Here is a 14,887-nt window from a genome sequence, read left to right on the forward strand (position 1 = left end):
TCATGCTTTAAAATGTACAGGAAAGATTTATTTTTATTTCCTCCTTTGACTTTGAATTCAGACTCTTTAGATTTTATTATGACTATTATAATTTGTTAGATAGATTTCGTGCCTCCGGGATAGAAGAAATGCTAACAATTACAATTTCATTTGCAAATTAATAAATGGAAAACTTGATATTCCCTACTTATTATCTAAAATTACTCCTAAAGTACTACGCACTGAGAACTAACTGCTCTACAATTTCTGCCATTTTCCATTTTGGAAATAGTATGTATTTTAATTTTCTTATATCTTAATACCACTATATTCCGTTGGAGTCTAGTGATCTTTTGTTATTGAAATAACGCGTGTAATTTTACTACTAACGCGTGTTTTAGTACAAGTGATTGTGTTATAATTTTTAAATTTGTAATTATTTTATTTCAACGTAAATTGGTCTTCTTAGTATGTTTTATCATGTAATACTTATTTAATTTTTTATTGTGTCTGTCATCTATTGTAATAAACTGCGGTACAAGGCTTGTATGCTGTTTTTCAGGAGTGTAATCCAATACTTGAATTGAAAAATAAAATAAATGTGGGAATGTGCTTCGGTCCTATTTGCAAACAATACCATCTGCTTTAATATCGGCCAGGAAAGTTTCCTCTGACTAATTACAGTGGTGCATCTGCTTTTTGTAACAGCTGCGCTTTCTGACATTATTAAAAAGATCTGCGACGGCGCTGGTAATGCGTTCCTAATAAATTTCAGCTCCCATTTTTTCCCCTTCTTGAGCTGAGTCGTTCTTAAGGAGCGGTGGTGGGGATTTTCCGCCCTTTGTTTCATCAAAAGCCCCAGAAGAGATCCTTCGATGCGTTTAGAATATTGCGCTCAAACACAGCAAGAGGAGTTCTTGTACACGCTCTTGCTTGCTAGTCAGAAACATGTTATTATTATTGGAAAGTTTGGCGTCCGTTGTTTCTAAGAACACTTTGTTCACAAGTAGGCTAATTGATGGTGAACAGAACCAGGATTTTTATGTACAGTAGTGGCATTAATTCTGGACACTTTTAGTAAAATGTTATTTTTTTAAATCTGTATAGAAATATTAAATATTAAACAAGTATAAATACCACAGTTCGTTAACTTCAATAATTGCATCTGAGTGCAGCATTGTAATCTGATTCTTATTGTTATTTTCGACCAACAGAACGTATGTGTGTGATTGTTGTATAGTAGGTCAACTGTGAGCACCATTGTTGTACATCGTTCAGTAACTTCAAGAATTGCATCTTACTGCAGCATTATTGGTACTGTACTGTATTGTGGGTCATTGTTTACAGCAGTTGGCAGCTGACGTTTGTGAAGTGAACATCTTTTAGGTACTGTACGTACTTACTGTACGTAGAGCGAGTTGAAAAGTGATACTGAAATTGCAAATAATGGCTCCTAACACAATAATAACACTTCTTTTTAATGATTTTTCAATGTTATTTTTGAAAATGATTTTTCAGAACCTATTTTTGAATTTCTCATCTTACAAAAAATTATGTACAAATTATCCATGCGTTATATTCGACGAAATGTCATGTACAGCGGAAGGTGACACTTCGCGCCGTCCTGCTGAAAGATGCACCGCTGAACGTCACCTAAACAAATCACGAATAGTGGGTAGCTGCTTTACCTCTAAGACATGTTCTTTGTATTTTTTGTCATTAATGTTGCCCTCTAACACTGCTAGGCGCCCGACACCATGCCTTGCCATGCTTCCCCACACCATGACTTTGACTGGATGCTTCGTAGTGGCGGTGGTGTACTCAGGTAGCATGTCTTCACCTGTTCGGCGACGCACAAACCTGATGCCATCACTTACAAAGATGCTGATCTTGCTTTCATCGCCCCAAATGACTTTACCCAAATCTTGTTGTGTCCACTCCCTGTGTAAACGCCCTTTTCCACACGCTTATTTCTCCGCTTTTGGTTTAGTTATGACTTCGTTCTTGCGACCCTCGCTCGTAAACCATTTTCGCAAAGTTTTTGTCTGGCTGTTCGGTCAGAAACTTCTACCCCGGAAGTTCTCAGATGGCATTATCATCTTTTGCCGTACGCCGGCGATCTTGTAGAGAAGGACGGCAGATTCTACGACAGTCTTTTGGTTTCCTGCCACTTCTTGGAGCAGTTTTTTTGCTCCCAGTTGCTTCATATCGCTTGCAAACATTTCTAAGGCCTGACTTTTTAGCGCCACCACCGAACCTTTTCGCTATTTCTTCATAAGAACAACCTTCATCACGAAATGTTACTGCCTTACTCCTTTTACTTGGTGACAATCAGCACGTGTTATTGTGTTAGGAGCCATTATTTGCAATTTCAGTATCTCTTTTCAACTCGCTCTACGTTCCGTAAGTACGCACAGTACCTAAAAATTGTTCACTTCACAAAAGTCAGCAGCCAACTGCTGTAAACAATGAAGCTCAAACTTGACCCACAGTACAGTACAGAAAATACCAATAATGCTGCAGTAAGATGCAATTCTTGAAGTTACTGAACGATGTACAACAATGATGCTCACAGTTGACCTATACAACAATCGCACACAAACGTTCTGTTGGTTGAAAATAACAATAACAATAATAATCAGACTACAATGCTGCACTCCGATGCAATTATTGAAGTTACTGAACGATGTATTTTTTAAAAACTTGTTTAACATTTCTATAAAGAATATATATACATTCGAGATTTTTTAAAAAAATAACATTTTACTAAAAGCGTCCAGAATTAATGCCATTACTGTAATATCAAAGTACAAAATATGTACATAAATATGTAGTATAGAAAATGTAATATTAATAATAATCGAGCATCCAAGCAATTTCAAGAATTCTGCTAGATATTTATTTTATTTGAACATATTCAACGTAATTTTAAAGACATAAGTTGTTCAAATTAAAATTTGTATCAAATTTATAAACTCAAAAAAGCACAGCAACGTGCACAAATTGACAAATTCAAATACAAAGGGGAAAAAGAAGATAGAATCAAAAATAATTCAGCCGCCAGCCCCTTTTTGTCAGGAGTCAGCTTTCTCTTTATTTTTTTCCCCAAATGCATCCAACTAAGATTAAGCTGCACATTTTGAAGTGTGACATTAAAACATATACTTTATTAATTAATACAAGAAGATTGGATTAGAGTTGAGTAATTTCGTCGCTAGAGTGGCCTTCTTAAAGAAAGCTTAACTGCCAAGAACTGAAGGAAGCTCCCACCACGGGCGAGTTGTTTTCGTCCAATCACACTCAACCTTCAGCCAATTGGCGCAGCTGTCATTCTGCTCGTCTACTCCACGTGGAGTCTGTCACATGACTGCGGATACGCTGTTGCCGTACTTTGCAACATCAATATGGAGACCGGGGGGAGCTGGTTGTGCGCGGGGCAATACTGTGCGTTGAATGTGATTCTTGCAGCTGGTGGGCGCGCTCCGTGGACTCGAAAGCCAGCCGGTCGTTAACCAAGCTAGCGCGTCGACTATAACAGCATGAATAACTATCCTATATTTCTAGTATATGGCCGTCTGTATCATCGCCGCAGATTTTAGAATTTTAGATTGCAGAAACTGTGCAAGTATAATATATATATATTTAAAAATCATTTTTAGAACTGAATTTGAAAATTCAAGCGCCATGGCAACCAGGCGCCTTGTATTTTTCTTTCCTTGCCTGGGTTCAATGTGGGCAGTTTTAAGGGGTGCGTGTTGAAATGTGTTGTTATAGGTTTTCCATTTGAGACTAATCACTGCATAAGAATAGGTATTTAATTCGTTTTTTTTTTAGTCTGAACTTGGGAATCGGCCAGTGAATATTTTCTGTTTATGGTGTACAAATTACTTTTCGAAACGACCTCATCGGAACCAGTAATTTAATTAGGGGGATATGATGTGTGTTTGGAATTCGTTGCTAGGTACTAAATTTCGCCAAAGTGATGTTATGACGGCAAATGTATGGTTAAGCGGTATGGACACGCAGCTATTTAAAAAGCATGACGCGACAACGAATCAGCACCCGCACGTAGCCTAATTGAAGAGTTAATGCTAGATCCCACCGCCATCACATGGCGTCACTCGGACTCCCCGAAGCATAAAATGGGGGTGAATATATTTTGTTCGTGGCACCAAAGTGCAGCGATGTTTCGGTTGGTCCTTGTTTGGAGACAAAGACTCACGGGAAACAGGTCTTCCCGACCAGTGCATGTTGGTTTACGGGCAATTCACGGGCTGTTGATGTTTTACTTTGTCCTGCTCACCTTTGTGATTTCAGGTGAGACGGGCGGAATTTACTGATATTCACATGTTCAAACGGCTCCACACTTCGTTGGCTTCAACTCTTTCTAGCCGCCCCCGTGGCGGAGTGGTTAGCACATCGCGCTACTACGCCAGGGGTTCCGGGTTCGAATTCTGGCCTGGGCATGGATGTTTGTGAATGTCCATTCATAAATTTCATCATGTCATCACTCATCCCGTTCTTCGCAAATTAGCCAGAAGTGGCACAAAAGCGAAGTAGAAAAAGTAAATCAATAAATAAATCAACTTTCTACACACAAGTACCTTTATCACAGCGCGCTACGATGCTAGGGGTCTCGGGTTTGTATCCCGGCCTGGACATGGGTGTTTTTTTCATCATGTAATCACTCATCTTCATCTTTACGATTAGCCAAAAGTGGCAGAAAAGCGAAGTAAGGTAATGTTCCCTGTGCATGTAGCCACCGTGCCATAAAAGCACATTCTAGAGGATGGGGGGGGGGCGGGGGGGGGGTAGGACCACACATATTCTCGATCTCGACCATTTTGGAGGTGATGCGATCACCACGCTCCAGCCGCCTTGTTTTTTCTTTTTAAAATAGAGATTTTAAATGCACGTAGGCTAGATAATGAATGCGTGTTATTATGTGTACTTTTGTACCGCTGAAACTAAAATTGTGGGTGCGTCAGCATTTGGGTTATTTGCACCCGTCACATTACACGGTGTCCAGTTACTTACCAGCCTCTGAGGACTAAAATCTCCTGACCATAGCTAAAAGCTGAGGTTGTAAAGGTGGACACTCGCACATATATGAACTATAGAGAGGACAACTGACAGCTCTTAAGAGGATTATTTATACTGGTTGCAGGTCCAAACGCCACTGCGGTTATACGTGGAAGTGAGATTGACATTTGGGTCCCTTCTCAACAGGTCACTCCTTGACCCATTTTTATCTATTCATGTAATAGCAACATTAATTAATTTACCTATTTTCTTAATTATTATTATGACTGAAAGTATTAATTATAAACATTTATACTTGTTTTACACCCCTCCCAAGATATGTTTCTAGATACATTACTGGCTGAAGCATAATGCACCATAATATTGTCAATTTTTGTTGATGGTACTGAGATGGGCTACGTAAAGAAGAAAACATGGAGGGCGTAGTTTGGATATACATGTTCTAAGGCTTGTGTTTTAGAGGAATGAATGATTTGTTTTATTTTACTTGGCTTTTCTGCCTGTTTTGGTTAATCGCGAAGATGAGGATAAATGATAAGATGATATTGATGAGAGGATAATCACAAACACATATGGACGACACAACAGAAGTTCTACAAAGGATTATCCTGGCTGCAGGCGCCAGACCCCCGTTGGCTGTTGAGGTAAGGTTGACAATTGTCTCTCTTACATCAGGGGGTGCCCATCCCCCCCCCCCAAGGCCGTGGACGCATCCCTCCTAAAGCCATTCATGAAAATCCCCCCAAAAGAATGGTTCATCATACCCTCCTCCCCACGGATAAACACATACGTAGTAATTTATTTTTGTTTGAATGTCGATAATTTGATTTTTTTGTGTTTAAGTATTGGAAATACGTAATCTTTAGACAACGAAAGCTGGTGTGTTACAATTATCTAGTCAGTCGTAGTACAGGAACACATACAAGCGGAAAAATCTTCCCTGAAATCATCCAAAACTAAAACTGAAGTCCGCACGTAAGTCCCTAGCCGACTCGGAACTACCACGAATAAAACACCAGACATTGTTTACTACTGGCAGAGATGCCAACAATCGAAAGGCGCATGACATTCGAAACCTTTCATTGCAGTTGAAATGAAAAGACTAAAGAGAGAAATAGCACGGCTCACTTTCATGTTAGTTACAGGAAATAATATTCTCGTGGAAGTTGATGCTGAATATTGTAATAACCATTACCTAAAAATCAATAACAAGTCAAACTGAAACGATCCCACCATTTTTGTGTGAAGGTATATAGAATCGGTAGCTAAACTATCAAATTTTGTCCCCACCCAAATTCCCATGACGCAGACACGTCATGAATCTCCAATGTGGGCACCCCTTTTCAGAGGATAATTCGGTTCCATGAGTTAGATCAGGGTTTCTCAAACTATGGTTCTGATACTTGTATTTTCGGATACTGGTACGCGAGCTTTGTAGAAAAATATAGTAATCTCCTGTATCCCATTATTAATACATAGTAATTATAGTTATTTTAATGTCAATAACATTGATTGATTTGGTTTATTTTACTTCGCTTTTCTGCCACTTTTGGATAATCGCGTAGATGAGGATTGATGATATAATGAAATAGATGAAGGGACACTCACAAAGAACACCCATACCCAGGACGGGATTCGATCCTGGGACCCGACGTCGTAGCCCCACGATGTCAATAAGAGAAGGGAATCTCAGTACAGTTATAGTAATTCAGGGCGAAGTTAAGGTTATTATGCCTTTTCTTCCACTTAACAATCTACTTCGATATTTTCTTACATCACTGTGCTAATAAAATAGAAAATAATAAAACAAAAGAATTAAAAGAAACACAAAACAGAGAATATAATTAACACACACACACGCGCGCACGTATACCCAACGGCAAAATAAACAGCAGGCGAATTGTCCATCACAATTTTCATTCGGTCTGAATTACACAATATGATGGATGAATTGAAATAAGGACACTAATAAGCCGAGGGCAATGCCTGTTTCGCATCAACATAATTTATTTGCTTAAAACAACACAGGATGTAGAATAATAAGTAATGAAAATAGCGATGGACAATTCGCCTACCATTATCTTTGACGTTGACTGTACAAGAAAATATATAACGTTACGCTTGAATATAGTCCAAAACGGTTTACGTTAATGATAATTCATCTTAAATATTACATATAATCATTTTTTTTGGGTCTTACTTTCTTCTGTCATTTTCTACACCTGATATTTAGTGTGGGAAGTCAAATATTTACTAGTATTAGGCAAGATAATAATGGAATTTTAAATGTTAGCATTGAAAACCCTGGAGCATTATTTGGTGGTAAGGGTAAAATATAAATTTTGGTTTGGTGGTACGCCAGTCTAAACGTTTGAGAACCCCTGCGTTAGATGACTCCTTGGAATCGTCGGCGAAAAGCTATCGTGATGCTGTAAGGATTTCGTACGTTCTTGCAGCGTTTGAACGTCAACAAGGAGCAGCGTGTTAGTGTCTCTCTGCAGGCGTGTTTGTTCGGGTGGAGAGGCTGTCAGCAGGGAATGAGTTGTCGCAGTGTGAAAGAAGCGCTCTTCCTTCGATCAGGATCACGGCAGCTGTTTCCCCCCGCCCGCTGGGAGTAGACTGCGCTGGTATCGATCCCCGGCCGCTTGAAGGACGGCGGGTGGGGGAGGGGAGCGCAGGCAGTGTGACCAAGTCTCGACATTTATCATAATGGGATTTATTGTTCTCGTTAATGTACTTCAAGTTATTTTTATAAACCAGTGTTGCCAGCCAGGTTCTCCATGTCTCTTGAAATTTCAACTCATCAAATCTCCCTCTCTCGTTCTTAAAACTAGCCATTTCAGTCATTGAGAATGCCTACAGTTAATTTTGTGTTGTGGCTAACACTGGTAATGTTGCGGAATATTTGGAACGGTTCTCATTACAAAGCCATTGTGCAGTTACATAATGTATAATTGATCTTCTGCAAAACGTACTTATATGGACACTTATATTGCCCACTTTCAATACCCCGGCATATCTCCTTGAACGAAGACGAAATACGAGTTGTTGAAATTCTCCCAAAACCTTCTTGAGCTGATGTTATAAGGGTTGTTGTAATGTTAAGGATATTCCTGAGACACGACTCGTACGAAGATGTGGCGAGTGTTGATTCTAGTCCAACCCATTTTCCCTTGCTGATGATTTTCATGACTTAGCATATTTTTTTGGTCAGGGTGATGTGTTCCCCAAACATATAGAAATTCATATTGTGAAGAAACTAATTAAGTTGAGGCGGTTTTTAAGGACATGTTTTGGCATATTTTGCCATTTTTGCGTGATATAGCATATTTTGATGGATTTTCGGTCATATTCAGCTAATTTTTGCATTTTCAAGAAATATACAGTCATTTTCGAAGTGGATTCATTCTTACTCCCATGTTTATCGAGAGTTTTTTTTTTGACTGTAGCAAAATCTTTTTCATTTTTATTTGAAAATTTAGAGAAAGAAAGTGTTCATTGTGCATTGCAACTCAGGGCCCATAAAGTGAACTAAAAATAGTACGTATGTGAAAATATCTCAGCATTTGGATATTGATGTTTGAAACAGTCCAGTTATAAGGGCATATTTTTCAAATTATAGTGCATATTTTGTAAAATTGTAGGTCACAAGAGCATATTTTATTTGGCATATTTTGGTGATTTTTAGGTCATTAAAATCCTAGCCCTACTGATGATAATGTGGAAAGGGTTCGTTAATGATTTACTTACTGTCTGCATTTTATTTAAAGTGCATTTTGGGTATTGGTTGCATACAGGATGTGTTCGTAACCATTGTTGATGCAAAATTCACTTTATAGCCGACCTCCGTGGCGAAGTGGTTAGCATATCACGCTACGACACCAGATGTCCCGGGTTCGAGTCCTGGCTTGAGCATGGGTGTTTTTTGTAAGTGCCTCTTCTGCAATTCATCATATCATATACTCATCCTCAACGTCGCGATTAGCCAAAAGTGTAAGAAAAACGACGTAAAGTAACCAAATCAATCAATCAATCAAGATGATCTATATATACACACTCTTCCAAAAAGTTTGGAATATTGTTGTTACATTGGGCACAACAAGTTCGGAATATTATTATATTATGCAATAGGTGATAGGCACGGTGGCTTATGTCGGCGAAAAGACGAGAACGTCCACCAGACAGATACCATGTGTTGTTGCATTCGAAGGCTGTGTGTATCACCTATTGTCTAACAACAATATTCCAAACTTTTTGTGAGGACTATTTATTTGATGTTAATTCTATATACTTCTGTAGCATAGTCGTTACGTCAACAATTGGCATTATTTTTATGTCTTTTGTATAAAAGAGAAACATGTTGGGATTGGAACTTGTGGCTCGCAAGTGTTGCGGTAACCATTACACCAAAGAGCTCGGCAGAATGGATGATGAACAAGCATCTTCCAAGCAAGTTCTGTTCTGCGTTTTTGTTCCCAAGCTACATTGAAGCAAGTAATTAGATTACAAAGGCTCTCACATGAGGCAGCCGAGTTATCTATCCATATGACGTAGCCGGGCCGGGTCCGAAAACGCTGTAATGAACTCGACCAGAAGGCTGTCAAACTGTTACTAACCTGAAACCTTTATTTACGAAGGGAACCATAATACCGTACTTTGATTTTCAATTTAAATTTTGGTGACGTTGCAAATATTAACTTAGCAAGACGAAAATTGATGTAGACATTGATGATTCTGATTTTGCTAACACCATGCTTCCATATGTGAATCTTCATGCAGGAAATTCGAAATGCTTGAAATTTATTCGTGCAGGCTTTTTAACTCATTCTCGAAATTCAAAAGTACCCAGTTGTTTTTTGGTATTTTAGTGTCACTTTTTTTATGTTCACAGATCCTTTTGACAATCTCTCCTATCATTGTAATTTTTTAAAAATTTACAGTTCAACGGAGAATATACAGGGTTTGGTAAGTTATTTTGAACACACAGAGAGCATGTAAACACGGAGAATGAATATAAAATACGTATTCCACGACGTCACACGCTAGGCGAAAGAGAATTCTGTTTTGAAAATGTAACTCCGTTTTTGTTAATGTTGTCCTGTCAGTTATATTGTCTTTGTTTTGTTGCAAATTATGATAATTTCCATTTCTAATGATACCTTCATTTATCTGAGGGTGATGAATCTCGCGGTACTTAATGATTTCTATAATTTATGCGATAACGTTCATAGAACCACTTCTTTTCGTATAGCGTGGATAGTTATTATTGGAAATAATAATTAATCTTTCATTCTTTCAATCGTTTTTCGCGTAAGAAAGAATTGTAATGTGATGGTGTAAAACTAAATCCGAGTAACTTATTTTTAAGAGTTTTTAATGTTTAAACGTGTTTTGTTTGTTCAAATTTAATCTAGATTTGACTAAACAAAGTTCTTACTCATACGGTGCAGTTAGTGAATTCTAAAATCATTAACACAATAATAAATTTTAATTATAATAAATATTAATATTTAAAACATTAACAAATTCATTAAAATCAGGGCACGTTATAAACTTTTCATACATCAGATCTGCAAATAGAGATGTTTAATTAAAAATAATGAATTATCCTTTTTTTAGAAACAAATCTGTAAACAATTTTTAAAATTCGGCGTTTAGAAACGTTATGAAGCTCCTTAAAAAATCCTACCACTTGCTTTAAGTGTTCAAAGAATGTTATTTCAAGCGCTTCAGTTTTGTGCATTCCAGCCTTTGTATCAGCAGACGTTGAAGGTCGAAGTGCAACTCGTGGCTTAGAAAAGGTCAAACGATTCACCTAGAGTCGATACACGGAATGCAGACCGGTCCTCTTGGCGAGGCCGAGGGCGCATTCGAAAGTTGTAACCCTGACCTGTTTTTGGAACGGATGCTTCATCATTTTGACAAAATTTCTCACGTGTCCTGGCAACACCGTCCCGCGAATCGTCAGAGCATGCCCAGATGGCGGTCCGTGCCGAGCCACACCGGCTCCGAGCCGCACCGTTGGAGGCAAAATTGCCACCGTGCCGTGCCCGACCGCGCAAAAACATATCGTGCTGCGTGGGCAGATATCGTCACTCGCACATACCTCGCATAAAGGCCTTGTGGTCCAAAGGTAAAGCGTACCCCTCAGCTCTCAAGCATGTAATTGTCTGGCTTTCCAGACGTTAATGCTGCCAGCTAGGAGGACTTTATCTGGTTCATTCTCCTGTCTTTGGTTCATTTTCCTGTGTTTAGAAAGGCCTATAGAGAGAGTTGTCAGAAATTAAAATCCCGAGCCTCAGAGTGAATTGTACGGTCGTGTGCAAAAGTACAAAGAAATTAGAACTTGAATTAATCTACGAATCCTTACAGCTAGGCAACCCGGCAAACACGGCGACTTGGCACATTGCATAGTGCGCAGGGATATTTGTTCGGAAAAGGACCCCTGTCTAGTCTGTATTGACGATGCAGATGCGATGACCCAGAGCGTTGGGTGCTGGATTCACCTTTGGGACGGTTCCACGTTCGAGTCCAATTTTGTCTCATCATCTTTTTCATCGTCACTATTATCCTAGAGAGGCAGAAAAGCGGCGTGAAATGGACGTCCTTCATGAAATTATGCAGCTGAAAGTATTACAGTTTTCCTTCGTCCTCCTTATCAAGAACACTGGATATTCTTGCAATGCATCGGCGCCTCCCCGATGGAGGCACAGAGTGGTTCTGTTCACACTTTAAACTTCAGGTCCAGTCCCGATAAGTCTTTCTGTGCATAAAGTGGACTTCTCATAGCGTCTCCAGGGTTTGACGATTTGGTCTGGTGTGGAAATGAAAACCAAACTATAACGAACCAGCACAACTATTTCAGCTTCACCACAAGTAACTTTCGTGCCCGGCTATTCATCGATTTCTCTGCTTCCTAGTTGTGTCGTCCACCTTTGATGGCGTTAAACGTGGCATTCGTTTTCATATTTCAGTGTTTGTGAAAACTCGCTTTTCCACAGTCCTTTACTTAGAGCCCGTGTAGTAATACATTGTCGCCAGGAAGGAAACTTCGGTGTTCACATTTTCTGACGGCAACTGTGCAAAAATAGTATCAAGGAATTCATGACACGTTAATATAGGGTCCCCGGTTCGAATCCCGGTCTGGGCATGGATGTTTCTGTGTCCATTCATCCACTCATCCCCATCTTCGCAAATTAACCAAATGTGGCACAAAAAACCGAAGTAAAATTAGGCAAATCAACAACGTTAGTATAAAGTATTAAAGATAGCTTGAAGGAAACCTTCATCATCGCATTTCTCGTGAAATTCTAGCCTGATTTGACATATCACATCACCCCTTCCCATTTAAAATTTTGAGTTGAATACAATATGGTGGCCACCAATATGGCGGACGTCCGATTGGAACACACCAATATGGTCCCCCCAAAGGTCTAACTTGTTTCTATCGCGACCAACTTCACCTAGCCAATGAGGTTACTATGCGACCAAAATTAAGCTTAGCGGTATTGAATATTGCTGAGCCCGGTGTTTCGAACACAGCTGTTCCCATTAGAAATTCCGGATGCATCGTGGCCACGTATGTTTCGCTGCACACCCTTATAATCGCCCGTGAGTCTGCCGATGGCCACCAAGTGTGTGCGAACGGAGTCCAAAATTAAAACGGCAGCGAATCGGAAATTGGTGGGAAGGAACGCTCCACGTGCTTCCTCTTGCATGTTCAAACTCGGACCGATCCATGATTTGAAGGTAGGGATTGTACAGTGACCGGCAATGAAAGTGGGACACCTGCATCCTGAAATATTAGCTTCCTTTCAAGGCGTTGTGTGTGTTGCTCGGTGGTAGAGCTTGCCATTGAAAATTTGCTATTAAAATCCACTTATCGCCGTCGAGTTAGGCAACACATATGACGCCTTGCAAGGATGCGAGTTTTTCAGGATCTGAGTGTTCCATTGCCGGTGACTGTGCAACTGTGAGAAATACTTTAACTTAATCGAAATATATAGGGTGAGTCAAAAGTCAGGAACCATAGGACTAATATGTTACTAATGTGGAGGACACTTTACTGAAGTTTCCGGGAAGGCGGATAGGCAGCTTTGAGTGGCCCGCGATTTTCCCTGACCTCACACCAATGGATTACTACCTATGGGGTCACCTAGAGGCAATGCTTTATTCCACCTAGATTCTTGACCCCCATCTGCAAGGGAGGATACCGCCTGCCACAATCCCAAGTTCTGAAGAACTGGGAGCGTCGTCTGAGCATGTGCCTTTCTGAAGAGGGTCAACATATTGAGCATATCATATAGACAATATAAGCTGAAGTGAATAACACTATGGTTCCTGACTATTGACTCACCCTGTATTTTAAATTGTGAAAGTTTTAATTGATTATATTTGGTTTTCGATATTTAGCATCGCTTGTGGCTAATAGCGGCGATGAGGATTTGATGAGATGTATTTAGGGACACTCGCAAAGAACATCTGTTCCCAGGCCGGGATCCCAACTCGTAGAGATTAGAGCAAGGAGAGCGAAAAACGACGTACAGTAAGAATACAATCACTGTTTTAGCCCGGTGTTTTGTTATGCTACTTAACTCCATACCGACCAAGTTTTGGCACGTTGTGCTCATTGAGAACAAGTTATTGATTGGCGGTCATTGCGTTCACGTCCTCCAGCTTGTTTTCGTCTGCAGCGCCGAGTGTGTGCGTGGATTCTCGGGAGTTCATTTTGAAAGCCCAGGTGAACGGGGGGATCACTCGCACGCCTGCCTCGTGCCGCCCGGCATCGCGTTTGTAATTTTATGAGGACACGATGCTTCCGTTTCCCCCGGAGCAGTGTTGCCACAATCTGAAATTTCTCTTTCCAAAATAAAAATCCCTTTTCGCCCAATTTGTTCCATTTATCTAAACAAACCGAATAGTAATAATAATAAGTGGATATGGTGGTAATAGTAGTTGTTGATATATTTTCGTTCACCCCCCTCCCCTCAGGTAGCACAGAAAACTTGCTGGAAGCGTGAAGCAAGCTTGCTATGTCAAGTGAAGAAGCTTGCAGCAAGAAGCTTACATGGCAAGCTTCCATCCAGCTATCTAGGTGCCAGAATTTGAAGTTGCAACAAGCTTGTCACAACTTGTTGCTTAAAGAAAGCCACATCCTGACTACCAAACCAACATGCATCTTCAAGCTAAACTGATTTTTCTCTTTATATTCAGAGAATTGACATGGTTATAATACCATACATGCATATGAACAAATCAAAATAAAATTGGGGTCATCCACCAGTAAACCACCAATGTTTCTTTTGACGTCACAGTTTATCTTTGATGCATCAAAAGGCTGGCCATGGTAGATTTACTTTTATTCACCACACTACATTTTATTCTCTTGCTTGAAGCTTTAATGTTGCCACAACTTTCGAAGGGTATTAAAACACCATTTTTTTACTAATTACGTACAAACATATCCTTAATTGTGTTACGAAAACAGATGTTTGTTGTACACTTGTTTGACACTGCCATCTAGCGTCTGCTGTACTTCACTCTACTGTATTTGAGTTTTATTTCATTTTGTCACTATTGTTTGTTGTTATATTAAATGGGTGTGTCTATCGTTATATTGAATGACGGGAAGGGAAAATGCAGCCGCCCACGCTATTTAGCACATGCTTGAAACTTGCTCCAGCTTGCCATATCAAGCTTGCTCTGACAAGCTATAAGGAAGCTATCCGTAAGCTTGCCACTAGCTTGTGTACGTTCGTATAACGCTATCGTTATAGCTACCGAGTCAGATGTCCGAGGTTCGAACCCTGGTCAATGGGTCTCTGGTTCATCGTTATCGTCGCTATTAACAGAAGTAGAAGAAGAG

General features: G+C 39.8%; 1 protein-coding gene across 5 annotated transcripts in view; it reads left to right on the forward strand.

The window, feature by feature from the left end:
• bsk (mitogen-activated protein kinase dJNK) overlaps positions 1-14,887 on the forward strand; it is a 383,933-nt gene that overhangs the window by 100,934 nt on the left and 268,112 nt on the right. The window lies entirely within an intron of this gene.

This window comes from Lepisma saccharinum, chromosome 20 (assembly GCF_977018435.1).
Source record: "Lepisma saccharinum chromosome 20, izLepSacc3.1, whole genome shotgun sequence".
NCBI lineage: Eukaryota > Metazoa > Arthropoda > Insecta > Zygentoma > Lepismatidae > Lepisma > Lepisma saccharinum.